The sequence below is a fragment of a genome, unplaced genomic scaffold, assembly GCF_019419815.1.
Source record: "Pyrus x bretschneideri cultivar Hongxiangsu unplaced genomic scaffold, Pyrus_bretschneideri_v1 Contig14, whole genome shotgun sequence".
Classification (NCBI taxonomy): domain Eukaryota; kingdom Viridiplantae; phylum Streptophyta; class Magnoliopsida; order Rosales; family Rosaceae; genus Pyrus; species Pyrus x bretschneideri.
Window position 1 is genome coordinate 2,833,883 of NW_025999435.1, and position 14,238 is coordinate 2,848,120.

General features: G+C 38.9%; 1 pseudogene; it reads right to left on the minus strand.

Moving 5' to 3' along the window:
• Positions 1–4,183: 4,183 nt before the first annotated feature.
• On the minus strand, positions 4,184–6,107 carry LOC103929957 (annotated as a pseudogene).
• Between the last annotated feature and the right edge of the window lie 8,131 nt (positions 6,108–14,238).

A 14,238-nucleotide genomic window follows, 5' to 3' on the forward strand; every position in this document is an offset into this window, starting at 1 on the left:
GTTAAATTATGCATAAAATTAAATTAAGATAGTCTGCATAATTTTTTTTAAAGTTACTTTAAGAAAAAAAAAATCATCCTAAATTCATTCTTTAATAATGTCGGGCTCAAAATTTAGCCTAGAAAAGTTGAGGAGAAAAATTGTTTCTAGGTTAAAACCTAAATTTTTTGGCTTAAAAATTTTAGGTTTTAACCTAAGGGTTGGAGATAGTCTAAGGTGGGGATAACCAAAGGCCATTCAACAAAAAGGCAAAAGAAAAAAAATCCTAATCTTCAACCACAAAGGCTAACCGCTGTCACCTTTATTACCTCGCCAACAACCACAAGGGTAGCCACCCGAAAAAATGAAAGTTGTTTCAAGTCATAAGTTTTCGTGTTTCTTACACAAGTTGGGCATGAGTAATATATATGCACCAACTTGAGGGAGAGTGTTGACTTTGTATTTTAGGTAGGATTCCTAATTGATATCAATTCCGTGTAATCTCGTGTAATTAGTTTTCTTATTATTACATTAGGATTGTACACCTTGTATAAATACCTCTCATTGAGAAGAATAAAATCATCATTCAAAGCATTCTCTTCTAGAATAACCTAGTTCATAAAAGAGCCTATTTTCCAGTATGAAGTTAGGTAGATATGTAACACCACTGACCATCATTTGGTTCCAACTCCAATGCCTTCTTGAAGCTTTCAACTGCAGCGTCGATGTCATTGAGTGTCATATAGGTCTGCAGCCAGCAAGATGCAGAGAAGTTAGATCATAAACAGCATTATATATGTAATTAAGTACAAATGATTTCTTTTATTTTTTTATTTTAAAATTAAAAAATTAAAAATTCATTTTTAATTTAGTGAAATGAAGAACTACAAATAAAATAGATAGCCAAACCTTTCAAAGCCACCTCTCCTTATTACCTCCACATACAAATGCTTCCCTCTTGAATTCACATATACAAACAGCAATTTATATAAAATCAAAGACCCATACTTTTATAATTACACTAAAAGTTTAAAACCACCTTTAAATATTCTATAAAAAAAATAAAAAATAAATCTTAGAAATGCATATCAGTCCAAGGTCTCAAGTTCTCAGAGTGGCGAATTACTGATTAGAACAGTTAATTCTCTGGTCCTTTTGAATGAATCAAGCATGCCATTTGAAAAAAACCAATGTAACTTTTGTCCATATTACCTAAACCATTGAACCAAAACAGGACAATTTCACTGCAAAAATCCCATTTTTCCTACTTTTGAATGAATCAAGCATGGCATTTCAAGACTTTGTATAAAAGATTATATAAGCCAACTAAAAATCCCATTTCTTCCTACTTTTGAATGAATCAAGCATGCCATTTCAAAACCAATATAACTTTAGTCCTAAAAACAAATTTTACAAAACACACACACAAGGACAGACACCAACTAAATTGCAATTTCAAAACAAAAGTAACTTTTGTTCTTAAAACCAAGAACCACATATGCATACCAAAATCATAAACCTTATTTTCCAGACATAGAGGTCAAAATCTAAATGAAAGAAAATCTACCTTCTCAAGGTGTAATTCTTCACTTGGTATTGCACCCTCCCAAATCCTCTGCACATGGTACATTACAATGCCTGCCAACCATTGTAAGTTCCACAGTTCCTGCACTTCAAGACTGTAGTTAAGAAATCATACAACTTCAATACACTATGAACCTAGTAATGTCATCAAGTTCACCAAGAAAAAAATTCACATCTAAAATTTTCTTACATCTAATTTCGCAGCTTGGAGAGCAACCATAAATAGTACCATGATTTTGGACATTTGCACATAAAACGTTCTAAATTTTTGTGTGCAAATTACTTCTGAATGATAGAGAATGGTGCCTAGCACAATAAAAGTAGTATACTACAAAAACATAGAAAGGTAGCACCTTTACACAATAATACATATAATTTTCATTTTCTATAGTTTGAGCATGTTTTTTTTGTTAGATGATCAATCTACACACACAGCGCGCATATGTACATGAATATATACAACATAGAAAATAAACATAACTAAAGATAAGGACCACCATCAAAATTGAACGGATAACGAAATTACCTTTGATGTATCACCTTCTTTCCCATCTCTAATACTGTCATAAGTCCCTAAAGTAGCAACTGCCTGAAACATGAAGAAAACCAGAGCAGAATACCCCACTCAGTATTATGCAAGTTCCCAAGAGTAGTCCACCACCTCATAACCTACTGCTAAACTACAAATGTAGTTCAGCTTGACCATCAAATTACACATTCATCAGCCAGAAATCAAAAGTCTAAATTATGGACATTCATTACAAGGTATGTATATAAGAAATGGAAAAGGGACCTGCATTCGGTTTCTTGAGAAGCAAAGGGCAATAAGCAACCAACACACAGACTAATAAACATGGTGCAAATCAATGAAAATCCACTTAATCTTACTCTATCACCCAGAAAAAAATATGACAAATATAAATGTGGCAAATCAAAAGGTAGACATACTGGAAGGTGTCGAATTATTCTTCACAAATCCCTCAATCCACTGATATCATCGCTGTTCTTCAAAGGAGGAGCTGAGTCGAAAAATGACCACATATAAGTGGATTTCGATTGATTTGTGAAGAAGAATTCCATAGATAGCACAGATCTCATCGCTGTTCTCAAATTTCACATAAACATAACTAATAACCACATATAACTAGGAAAACGACTAAAAGATCAGATTTTTATCATGTTACGAATGAACTGAATAAAACCCATTATTTTTTAGATAAATATTGACCACACAAAGTTAAAAATAAAAAAAAAAAAAAAAATTGAAGGATTTAAAGACATTTTGGTTTTGGGGTGTGGAAGGGGTGAAAAGAAATCCCTGGAAATCAGCCTACTTGCATACTTCTCCTTTACTCTTTCTCCCTAAACCCGTCCCATTCCCAGACAAAAATCAACGAAAATCCTCTCCCCTACCCCCCCCCCCCTCACCATTTCGGTTTAGACCCACCCTCTGTACCTATATAGGACCTCTGTACCTTATATAGGAGATGGATTGTCTGTGTTCCTATTTCCTTACTCTTCTGATGCCCTCTATGTATAATTACGGTTAAGTCATGTTAACATTTTATATTAATTTTTTATAAAAATAATAAAACAAAAACTAATAAAAATATAAAATATTGACGTGACTTAACTGTGACTATACAAACAAAAATGCAAAAAGAAAGTATAGAAATGGAAGGTCAGGCTCCAACCCTATATACCCACCCTCTGTCACTCTGCTAATTGCCCTCAACCTACTATGATTGAGACCAACGGAACAACCCCCTCCTAAGCGTGATTACATAAATGCTCACAACTCGTGGCCGTTGGATGCGGAACTAAGAAGGGAAAATGGTAATTTCATCACTCCCACGCCCACTTCCACTCCCGAATCGAAGATCCGCACGAAATCTCTCTCTCACTCTCTCTGCGGCAAGCAACAGGTTTGTCCCTCTCCGTCTGATCTAGAATCCCCTAACGATCAATCCCAATCCGTCCCAAAATTAAGATGACAAAAGTGCCATGCTGCCCTTCAATCTCAACTGCGTGATCCTAACCCGAGATAGATATTTCTGTCATTTTAACACCCCAAGGGCCGGGCTTATTAAGAACGTAAGAAAGGTCATCAAACACATGATGGGCGCCCCAAAACAAAGTAACCATACTAACCCACCCAGACCCAGTTTGATGGCAGTGGCGTAAATAAAGTAAAATCAAGTGGCAAACAATTGTCTGTAGCTAAGCTACAGTCAATTCACTCCTCAACTTTAGAATAGATAATGACATGCAATGCGCCTTTTTTCTTCTCCGTCTTTTAATTTGGTCAAAACTAAAACTTGGATGAATCATGGCTTGTTTATATAAATTAAGAGTGGGTTTCTAAATGCTTCTGTGAGTTTCTATACGTCAGATGGGGATCAATGTAGTTTCAAGTTGCAATGCAAAGAATTGAAGGATTCTGGTGATCAAGTTGGACCTAGATAAATTGCAGAAGAAAGTTATTTGCGTTACATGTTCATATCATGCATCATTATTCTTTGTAGAAAATCATAGGTGCATTACCTACGAGTCTACGACATAGGTCATAGCCTGAATGAAAAAGTGAGCCTTAACATATGGGCTTCTACAAGACCAAATTTTAATCTTTCGGAGTGTCAAAGATGACAGCTATAGGGGTAGTAACATTATGCTTATCAGAAAACCATCTCAAGTATCCCTGACCATATGGTACACCATCTTTCCCAGCACCGTCTTGTGCAATAAAATCGACACGGTATGTAATCTCCTGGTTAACCTTTGTGAATGTAAGAACCTGCGGATTCACACTCATCCCCATTTGGTGTGGTACGAAAAGATCCAAGTTGTAAGTTGAAGTAGCTGGGCCGACGTTCTTCACAGTCCGTGTATAGTACTGGGACTGAGTCTGATTGGGACCTGCTTTAATAGAAAATGAAGGGTAATTGAGCTGTGCTTCTGGTATTACTCCAACTTCCGAGCATTTAACAGTTTGTTGGGTGATGATCGTAATCGCTGTTTCATTGTAATTCAAACCGCACAAGTAAGGAAAGTAATCCTCTGGTTTTATGTCGAAGATGAGCCCTGGGTCATTTGCCTTTGCAGGGTTGACATGGCCAGCACCAATTGCAAAGACGTCCACGGGGAAAAGCCCTTCGTCAATGATGGGCTTGCCTGCGAGGTTTAGTACATCAGCGGTCGTCATGATGGCAGATTTAATAGCAGCTGGAGACCAGTCAGGGTGTGATTTCTTGATTAAAGCCGCAATGCCGCTTAGGTGAGGAGTTGCCATTGAGGTGCCTGAAATTATGTTAAATGTTGCCTTAGGATTTGGAAGTGTGGCATTGTCCACTGATTCAGGCCATGCTGCTAGGATGTCAACACCAGGTCCAATGATGTCAGGTTTCAAAATTCCAGGGCTTGATCTACTTGGTCCTCGTGAAGAAAAGTGAGCGACCTTGGGAGCAAGTGCATCTCCGATTATACTGCCATAGGTGTTGAGCTTCTCATTTTCCGATTTAAGTATTCTGTCAGTGGTACTTGCTCCAACTGTGAGAATCCATGGGGCCTCATTTGATAAAGATTTATGGCGATTTCCTGCTCCGGAATTTCCAGCCGCACAGCTGAAAAATATTCCTTTTTTAATTGCTGCAAATGCACCGATTGCAATCACATCATCGTAGAAAGGAAGTGAGGGGCCTCCAAGTGAAAGGGAAAGCACGTCCAAGCCATCTTCAACAGCGACATCAAGACCAGCTAAGATATCGCCTTCGCTACAACCATCATCATAACAGACTTTGTACATTGCCAAGTGAGCATAAGGTGCCATGCCAACAGCCGTACCATTGGCCTCTCCAAACACGCTGGCACCTTCCACAAAATTTCCAGCAGCGGTGCTAGAAGTGTGGGTGCCATGGCCAACGAGATCAAATGGACTTCCTGTAATATTCCCTTCTTCTGCACCTACGAAATTTTGTGCACCAATGAGCTTGTTGTTGCACACTGTTCCATTGAAGTCGCACTTGCCCTTCCATTTAGCTGGAGGAGGGGATACTCCTTCGTCACTGAATGAAGGATGATCAGGTCCAATGCCTGTATCCAAGAGTCCTATTATTACACCATCACCAGTAATTTGCTTGTTTCCATAGTCCGTATCCTTGGTGTAACCCCAAGAAGTCAGGACTATGAGTAGTTAGCAAAGGAACCGTTTTCTCAAGATGAGCCGACAAAAACCCTTCTTTGTTTTCCATTGCTTTCACTTCCTCTGGTGTTAGTTTAGCTGCAAATCCAGTGATGGCACTGCGGTATGCATGAACGATCCTTTGCTGGTTTAAGTTCGCTGTAGTATCAGGCAAAAATGACTGGTACCAACTGTCTAAATCTGATTCTTCAGAAAATTTTGAGGAGGCCGGCTTTTCGAGAAAAACAATGTAAGTTTGGAGGGTATTTTGCTCCTCTTGTGCAACTGCCTTTGATAAGTAAAACATGATCAGAGTAAAACCAAGAAGATATATGACATGCATTGCTGCACCTTTCTTGTTCTCCATCTTTTAGTTTGGTTAAAAGAACTTGGAGGTGTTAGTCTACCATTTAAGTACGTATTTATATATTTGATAATTGTGATTAGTAGAGACAAAAAATGCGCTGGACTAAGTAATGCTCGCAGGTAGTGGCGATAGAGCTTATGCGACTGTTCTTCATAGTGCGTTGCCAACTGGTTTATCATTCTTGTTAAAACCTTAAAGATCCTTTCAATAATAATTTGGTAGATAAAAACATGATAACCTCGAACAATGAAAGTTACAAAAATTCATTCTTGAGAAGCATTCTAGCTGGTATAAATGTATTGTTTCCAAATATTAAATTCAAATCTGGTCATTGATCACACAACATCTTTATCCTTCTACACAGCTTTGTTTATTTTTTGTCATTGGATTGAATGAATCATGCTAACAAAAAATTAACAAATTAAATAGAAGTGTGTAGGAAGTGAAAAAATGTTTGGTCATTTGTCCCTATTTATATATTGAGCGGGTAATTACATGTTTCATGGCGCCATTTTCTCTCGTTTGCAAGGATTACCGATTAAGCAATGAAATCTTATTAACCAAGCATATAAAGTGGCGTCAAAGTCTACATAACCCTCTAAATTCGAGGTACATATATTAAGGGTAGGAGATAATATTTTGTTTAGGAGACGAGAATAGGATCAGAAATAAAGAAAAGTTTTTCTTTCTAAACCTATCATTTTGGGAGGGTTGAAATTGGTAATTTATTTCGGGAATTGTTATTAGCACTCCAAAAATCTCATTTGACGCTCCAAACTTTCTATAATTAGAAAGAAAAATACACTTGTGCGGAGTGTATAATGAATTAGTTGGAGTGCAAATAACAGTTCCCCTTAACTTTCATACAATTTCGTAGGTCAAGATGGGTCGGATCAATACTTAACCTGTAAGCCAACCCATCATGGTTGGGCCATGATTCGACGAAACTGTACCCCGACTCACCCAACCTAACTAGTTTCGGTTTGGGTTGGACGAGTTTGCAAGTTGAATACAGACTATCAGTTTCGAAAATCTTGAGATTCTTAGAGCCAAAATGGTTGATGATGTAATTAGAAACTTTGATGAGATTAGCCGTGGATTGATTCAATGATATGAACAACTGATAACTCATTCCTCCCTCAGGTATCTTGGAAATTTTATATTACACTATGAAATATTGTAATATATAATTTTAATAATTGAATGAAAAATAGTATTAACCGTATTTTTTAAAAAGGTTATGTTGTTTAGGTGTATTCCCTTACTAAATAACAATGTATATACTTATAGATGAAAAGTTACATCTCTTTAATAAGTAGTAATTGGGTTTCTATATAAACTCATGAAACCATTGGTATTATATGATAGAAAATTAGAGTTAATATTTACTCTTGAGAAATAGGGTTTCCCCACTTTGTTTCTCTCACTCTTCATTTGTCAAATTTCGAGTCTTGTCTTGAGAGTACGAAATTTATAAAGTTCGCCAGAGTCAAAAGACTGAAGTGCTTCGACTTCGGATTATAGATTGTTGAATCTTGAGAGACAGACGTCTATCGAACTTGACACACCCCGCCCTGGGATGTCCACTAGGACTCCGAATCGAGCTGTGTTGGCTGACACCTGAAAGGTGACGAAGCCATAAAGTGTAGTGATGTGGAAAATGTGAATAAATTTAAACCTAAAAGTGCCTAAATACAAGAGTGTGCGGTGGGCGGGAATAAACTCATTTCACACATGATGACAAAACATAAGTACATTACAGTAAGATAGGGTGAGAATTATACCATCGATGGTAATCGTCTACACTAAGATTTGCTAATAACCCTCGTCGGTGTGAAAACTCTGCTACTAGAATCTGGAGGGACAAAAAAAAAATAAGGGTGAGCGGGCCCTGGCAATGGCCCAATCTTTTCCCTATTCCTGACGAGCCTTCACTTGAAATTGGGCCCATGACTACGTTGGGGTTCGATTCTTTTGGTCTAAATCCTTTTATTATGGGTCGGTTTCTGTGCCCTCGCAGAGGGTGTCCTCAAAAACGAATCTAGGCGGAGGAAAGTCTCCGTAGGAGTGCTAGGAAGCGGCAGCTCAAACGGAGTTCCCAGAAGAATTTAGTTGTGGGATCTGCTAGCTCCAAACTCGCTTCCCCTAACCTATGTCTATTTACCTGCTTGGAGTTAAGTGCTGGCGGGAAAGTAGGTGATAAGAGACTACGGACAGATGAACTTCAAGCTAGAGATGAGGGTCCCCCTGTTTTCAAGAAAACATGCTCTAGTACATCGGTAGGGTTTGCCGGCGCGCATACCCCCCATTCACAATGAATGCTTTAAGTTGGAACTGCCGAGGTTTTGGGGACTCTCGTGCAATTCAAGCCCTGTTGGAAATCATCCAACGTCAGCGTCCCCGATTGGTTTTCCTCCGCGAAACCAAAGGTAGTGTAAAAGCCATGTCCAAGATAAGGAATTTGGAGTTTAATCAGAGTTTTATTGTTTCGAGTAATGGGCGCTCTGATGGGTGGTGTTTACTTTGGGCTGATGACTTGGAGTTGGACGTGAAGTCGTCTTCCATGAATCACGTTAATTCGCTGTGTAAAGAAGTAGGTACTGAGTAGTGGTGGAGACTTGCTAAATTTTATGGGCACCTAGCGACGGCGAACTGACACTTATCATGGTCGCTACTAACTAGCTGGGGCAGCAGGAGGCATTACCTTGGTTATGCTTAGGTGATTTTAATGAAATTCTCAGTGTACAGGAGCAGCTTAGGGGTAATGTAAGGCGGGAAAGCCAGATGGATGGGTCTCGTAATGCTATTCAGAGTTTCCAATTGGTGGACATGGGAAATGTCGGTAATGATTTTACTTGGACTGATAATCGAGAGAAGGAGGTGCGGTGTCGTTTGGACCGTGCCTTCTCTACTAACTCTTGGTTACGACTGTTTTCGATGTCCAGAGTGTGCCACTTACTCTTCCAAGTCTGATCATTTGCCATTGGTTTTGGAGATTCGAAACTTTAATTCCGGGAGCCCTCGTAGGGGGAGGAGAATAAAATTTGAGAAAATGTGGTTACAGAGGGAAGGGTGTGAAAATGTAATCCGGCATGCATGGGCTTCTTCGAGTTTAATTAGGTGTCCCGTTGTTTCAAGTTTTTGAGGAGATTCATGCCACATGAGTCGCATTATTGGATTGGCATAGGTCGACTTTTGGTTCGACGAAACTTGAAATTGCGAAAGTAAGGGATAAATTGAGATTTTTATTCGATCACCCACCTTCAGTTGAACTTCAGGCGTGTCAAGAATATTTGATGGGTTAGTTGGACTCGTTGCTGAGTAGAGAGGAGATATTTTGGAGGCAAATGTCGCGGACACAATGGTTGAAGGAAAGTGATCTTAATACAAAGTTCTTCCATCAACGAGCTTCAAATCGGAGACGGAAAAATACTATCAGGGGCCTGTGAAATAAGGATGGTGTTTGGTAGGAGTCTCCAACAGGTATTGAGCAAGCGATAATGGAGTATTTTAGACAGATTTTTCGGTCTCAAGGCACTTTGAATAATGCCTTGCAGGAGGTGACTGATGCAATTTCACCCAAGGTTTCGCCGGAGATGAACGCTGATATATTGAAACCATAAACAGAAGAGGAGATTAGGGCGGCATTATTGCAAATGCATCCATCCAAGGCTCCAGGACGGTATGGCATGTCTCTACTCTTTTATCAACAATTTTGGCACATCGTGGGCCCATATGTGGTTGAGGCTGTTGGGTCCTTTCTAAGTACTGGTAGATTGTTACGAGAAGCTTGTTTTACTCATGTTGTTTTGGTCCCAAAAGTAAATGAGCCTCAGGACATGACACACCCCATTAGCTTATGTAATGTCATTTACAAAATTAGGGCTAAGGTGTTAGCTAATCATCTCAAAGGTATCTTGTCATCCATTATCTCGCCACAGCAGAGTGCTTTTGTCCCCGGTCGGTTGATTTCGGACAACTCTTATAAAATGGCAGAGATGCAAAGTTCGAAACTGTGCGAATATGGACTACGCTATCCTAGTACGAATATTCATCACTTTAAATTTTTTGGATTTGATATCTGTTTCTCGAGTTTGTAGCTCATGGAATGCAGCTTGCTGCAATCCAACCCATTGGAAAAAGCTAGACATGACTGTGCTAAAGGGGCATCTAAACACCGCCGCTTTGATAAAAGCCGCAACACACTTGGGTCCTGATTTCATACATGGATATAAATCCTAGTATATTACGTTTCTTTCTGTTTCCAAGAGCGTGTATGGAATCCTACTAATACTCTATGCATGGATGTAATTAAATGCGTTTGGATCCCCACATTCTGTTAAAGTACATTGAAGACGTCTAGATCCCTAGATTCTGTTCAATTCCATTGAGTTCGTCTAGAGTCTGGAATCCTACTTCGTGTCTTATGTGTTTCATGAGTGCATCTATGTGTAACATTTTGATTTGTTGGCTATTGTGTATTCTTTCTATTTGATTCCATGAGTGCATTTGCAATGTGGAATGTTGTGAGTCAAGCCTAGTGTTGTGTTTTTGGAATTGCAACTCAAACATCCAACTCCAACCCATAAGGAGAATAGGCTATGTGTCCTTTCTTTTCTCCTCATTCTTTTTACTTTATGCCCCACTGACCTACTCCACTGCATTTTCTGGGTCAAAAGTAGCCTTTGCCTGTAGTGGTCATCTAGTTTATAGACAGAGGGCCCCACAAGTTACCTAAAATATAAATTCATGATTACATAAAGAGTAACGCTAGGCAGACTAATATTGTCACATCTCAGACCGATTTCGTCGTAGCATGATATTGTCCGCTTTGGGCCACAGCCTCACGGTTTTGTTTTTAGAAACTCACGAGCAACTTCTCAGTGGGTCACCCATCATGGGATTGCTCTCGCCTAAACTCGCTTAACTTTGAAGTTCCGATGGAACCTGAAGTCAATGAGTTCCCAAAAGGCCTCGTACTATGGAGGTGGGCATGTACATATAAGGCACATCACCCCCTCTCTGTTGGTTGATGTGGAATATTACAATCCACCCCCTTTAGGGGCCCGACGTCCTCGTCGGCACACTCGCACCACACAATAGAGTGGCTTTGATACCATTATGTCACATCCCAAACCGGCTTCGTTGTAGCACAATATTGTTCGCTTTGGGCCACACGCTCACGATTTTGTTTCTGTGAACTCACAAGCAACTTCCCAGTGGGTCACCCATCATGGAATTGACCTCACCCAAACTCGCTTAACTTCGGAGTTTCGATGGAACCCGAAGCCAATGAGTTCCCAAAAAGTCTTGTACTATATGGAGGTGGGCATGTACATATAAGGCATATCACCCCCTTTCCGTTGGTCGATGTGGGATGTTACAAAAATTGTAGATAAAATTTACAAACTAAATGATGTGTCATTAATAAAAAAAAATTAGCTCATTTATCATGCTTAAATAATAATTCAATTATCAACTTTCATGTTATTTAGTTTATAAAATTTTGTTTACGAATTTAGTCTCCATTAAATTACTTTTACATCAATAATAATTGGATACTATATTTTGTCATGAAAGACATGATTTATATTATTATATACTCTTTAGTGCTTAGTCCACATCAAATTTTTTTTTTTTAATCACAAAATCAACTTTCATTATGATAAAACTAGTACAACGCCCAAAAAGGACCGGGCAAACAATTACAGGGAAAGTAAAAGGCCTAAGCAAAATGAGAGCAACAAGCCAAGATACAACGAGAGACCCACACAAGCTTAGGCTCAAAGGCAGCAAAAAACAAACAATAAAAAACCTCAACCTCCAGCAGCAAAGACCACATCATCGCCGTCACATCCTCGGAGGAAGCCAAACTCCGAACCAAGAAAGTAGACACCACATCCAAGTCCCATTCACAAACCCCTGCAAATATATACAAACAAAGTATCATATGGGTAGAGAGTGAGGCTAATAGGGTATGTAAAATACCCAACAATTGGCCTTGATGGAGTTGCAGCATAGGCATGCCAGTTAGGGGAGGGGAAGTGAAGGAGGGTAGTAGATTTGGAATCCTATTCCTGATTGGAGCCTGCCTATCCGAGTACATGGTGGGATGAGGATGGAGTATTACAGCTAAGAGGGAAGGTGGACAGAAAGTTAAAAGACAGAAAGCAGTAAAAGTAGGCAAAAGATCTTGGATAGGGGGCATGAAGCCCAAATCTGAGACAAGTTCAGGGGATAGTTGGGACTTAGCTCAGGGAAAACTAAGATAAACTCTGAGAGAACCAGGAATAAAATGAAAAAAGGAGACAGGAGAGAGGAGATGAAGAGATGGATGCAGGGAGGGGGATGGATCAGAGGAAGTGAGAGGGGAGGAAAAAGAAGAAAAAGACAAAGCAGGGAAGAAGGGAATGAAGGAAGGATGAGGGAAGAAGGAGATTGGAAAGAGGAGGAAGTAACGGGTTGCCGCCAACCCCGAGCATGAGTAAGGGGGGCGGCGGCTGAAAGTTGAAGTCGGAAAAGAGGCTTTGGATATGGGTTTCTAGAGAGAGAAACAGAGAGAGAGAGAGAGAGAGAGAGAGAGAATGTGTAGATCTTAACCAAGTCCAGATTGATTAATTGTGCTTTGCTTAGTCCACATCAATTAATTTGTCAAAATGTTGTTTGACCTTAACAATTATTTTATATGTAGGTGATTAATGCGTAATTTTATGGCCAACTTTCATGGATAGTGAGTTCGATACTAACTTATTGTAGCCAATTAATTGAGCAAGTCGCTCAAATTTCCTCACTATAGCGCATTTGTATTAAAAAACCCAATAATTTACATTGCTTCACTCCACAATAATTTTAGCTAGGGGTATTCAAACATGAGATGCATAGATAGAAAGCAAACACCCTTCTTCAAACACTGTGTGAACAATACACAAAATTCGGTACTCATTATCAAAATAATATATATATTGTAAATCACTCTCTGTAAATTGTCTCTAAAAAAATCCACATGAGCTACGAAATCTGTTGCTGGCTACTGGCCCATTTTGGTGATTATTGAATTTGTAGAGATACTAAAGCCGTATGTATCACTTCTGAGAAAAAAAAAGGTTGTGTGTATGATATATCGAGAATAATTTTGTGGTTTGTTGCAAGTTTTGGTGATTGATTGTTGCATCATGGCACCTTGTCATTGGTGTTGGTGATTGTTTGTTGCAAGTTGGAGCACGAAGTTGCTATATTATTTATCAATACAAATTGAATAATATGATGTCCATCAATGTTTCATCAATCCATCGTGGCATCATGGACTAATAACGCACCAGCAAGTACGTCACCCAAATGCTACAGTAGTCCTTGGTTAGATCAGATTACATTGGGGGCCTATTGGCCTTTGAAGATGCTATATAATTTAGCTTTTAAAAGTTTTGAAAAGATGATTCGGTCTCCCGTTGTCACGGCCTCTGAAGTTGAAAGTGAATTTCATTTTAATGTTTCGCTCGTTGGTTTAAAAATGAAAATGCTTTGGATTAGTTTTATCATGGCCTCTGGCCAATTGGCTTACTGTGTGTTTGCCACTACCATGCACTGTGACTTGTGAGCAGTCAGCTAATTTTAATAAAAGGTATGAAATGATGATGTTCCTTTCTTCATGTCTTTGAACGCCTTGAATTTTTGATCGCGGAAGGTTGTGCTTGAGTTGGTTTTTTTTTTTTTTTTTTTTATTTCCCCTCTCTTTGATTATTTTTTTTGATATATTATCAAGCTCTCGCTTCTTTGCCTTCTTTTTCACTCACAATTTACAAGTCTCTTGTTAGTTTCCTTGAGAGAAACACAAACAGATGGAGTGTATCATGATTATCTTGAAGGAACATATTTTATACACTAAGGGGATGAGGAAGTGAGCTAAGTCTCACAATTAACTAGTACAGGTGAGCATAAAAACTGTAGAATTGCGAAACCAAATCGAGCCGCGACAAAATAAACCGTGAAAAATCAGGTTGACCAAAAAAGTCAACGTAGGTTTAAGAACGAAAATAAACTATTCATACCGGCTCGATTCTAGTTTTCATGTTGATGGAACCGAACTGAACCGTGAATATAAATAATTAATTAGTTATATATATATATGTGTCAC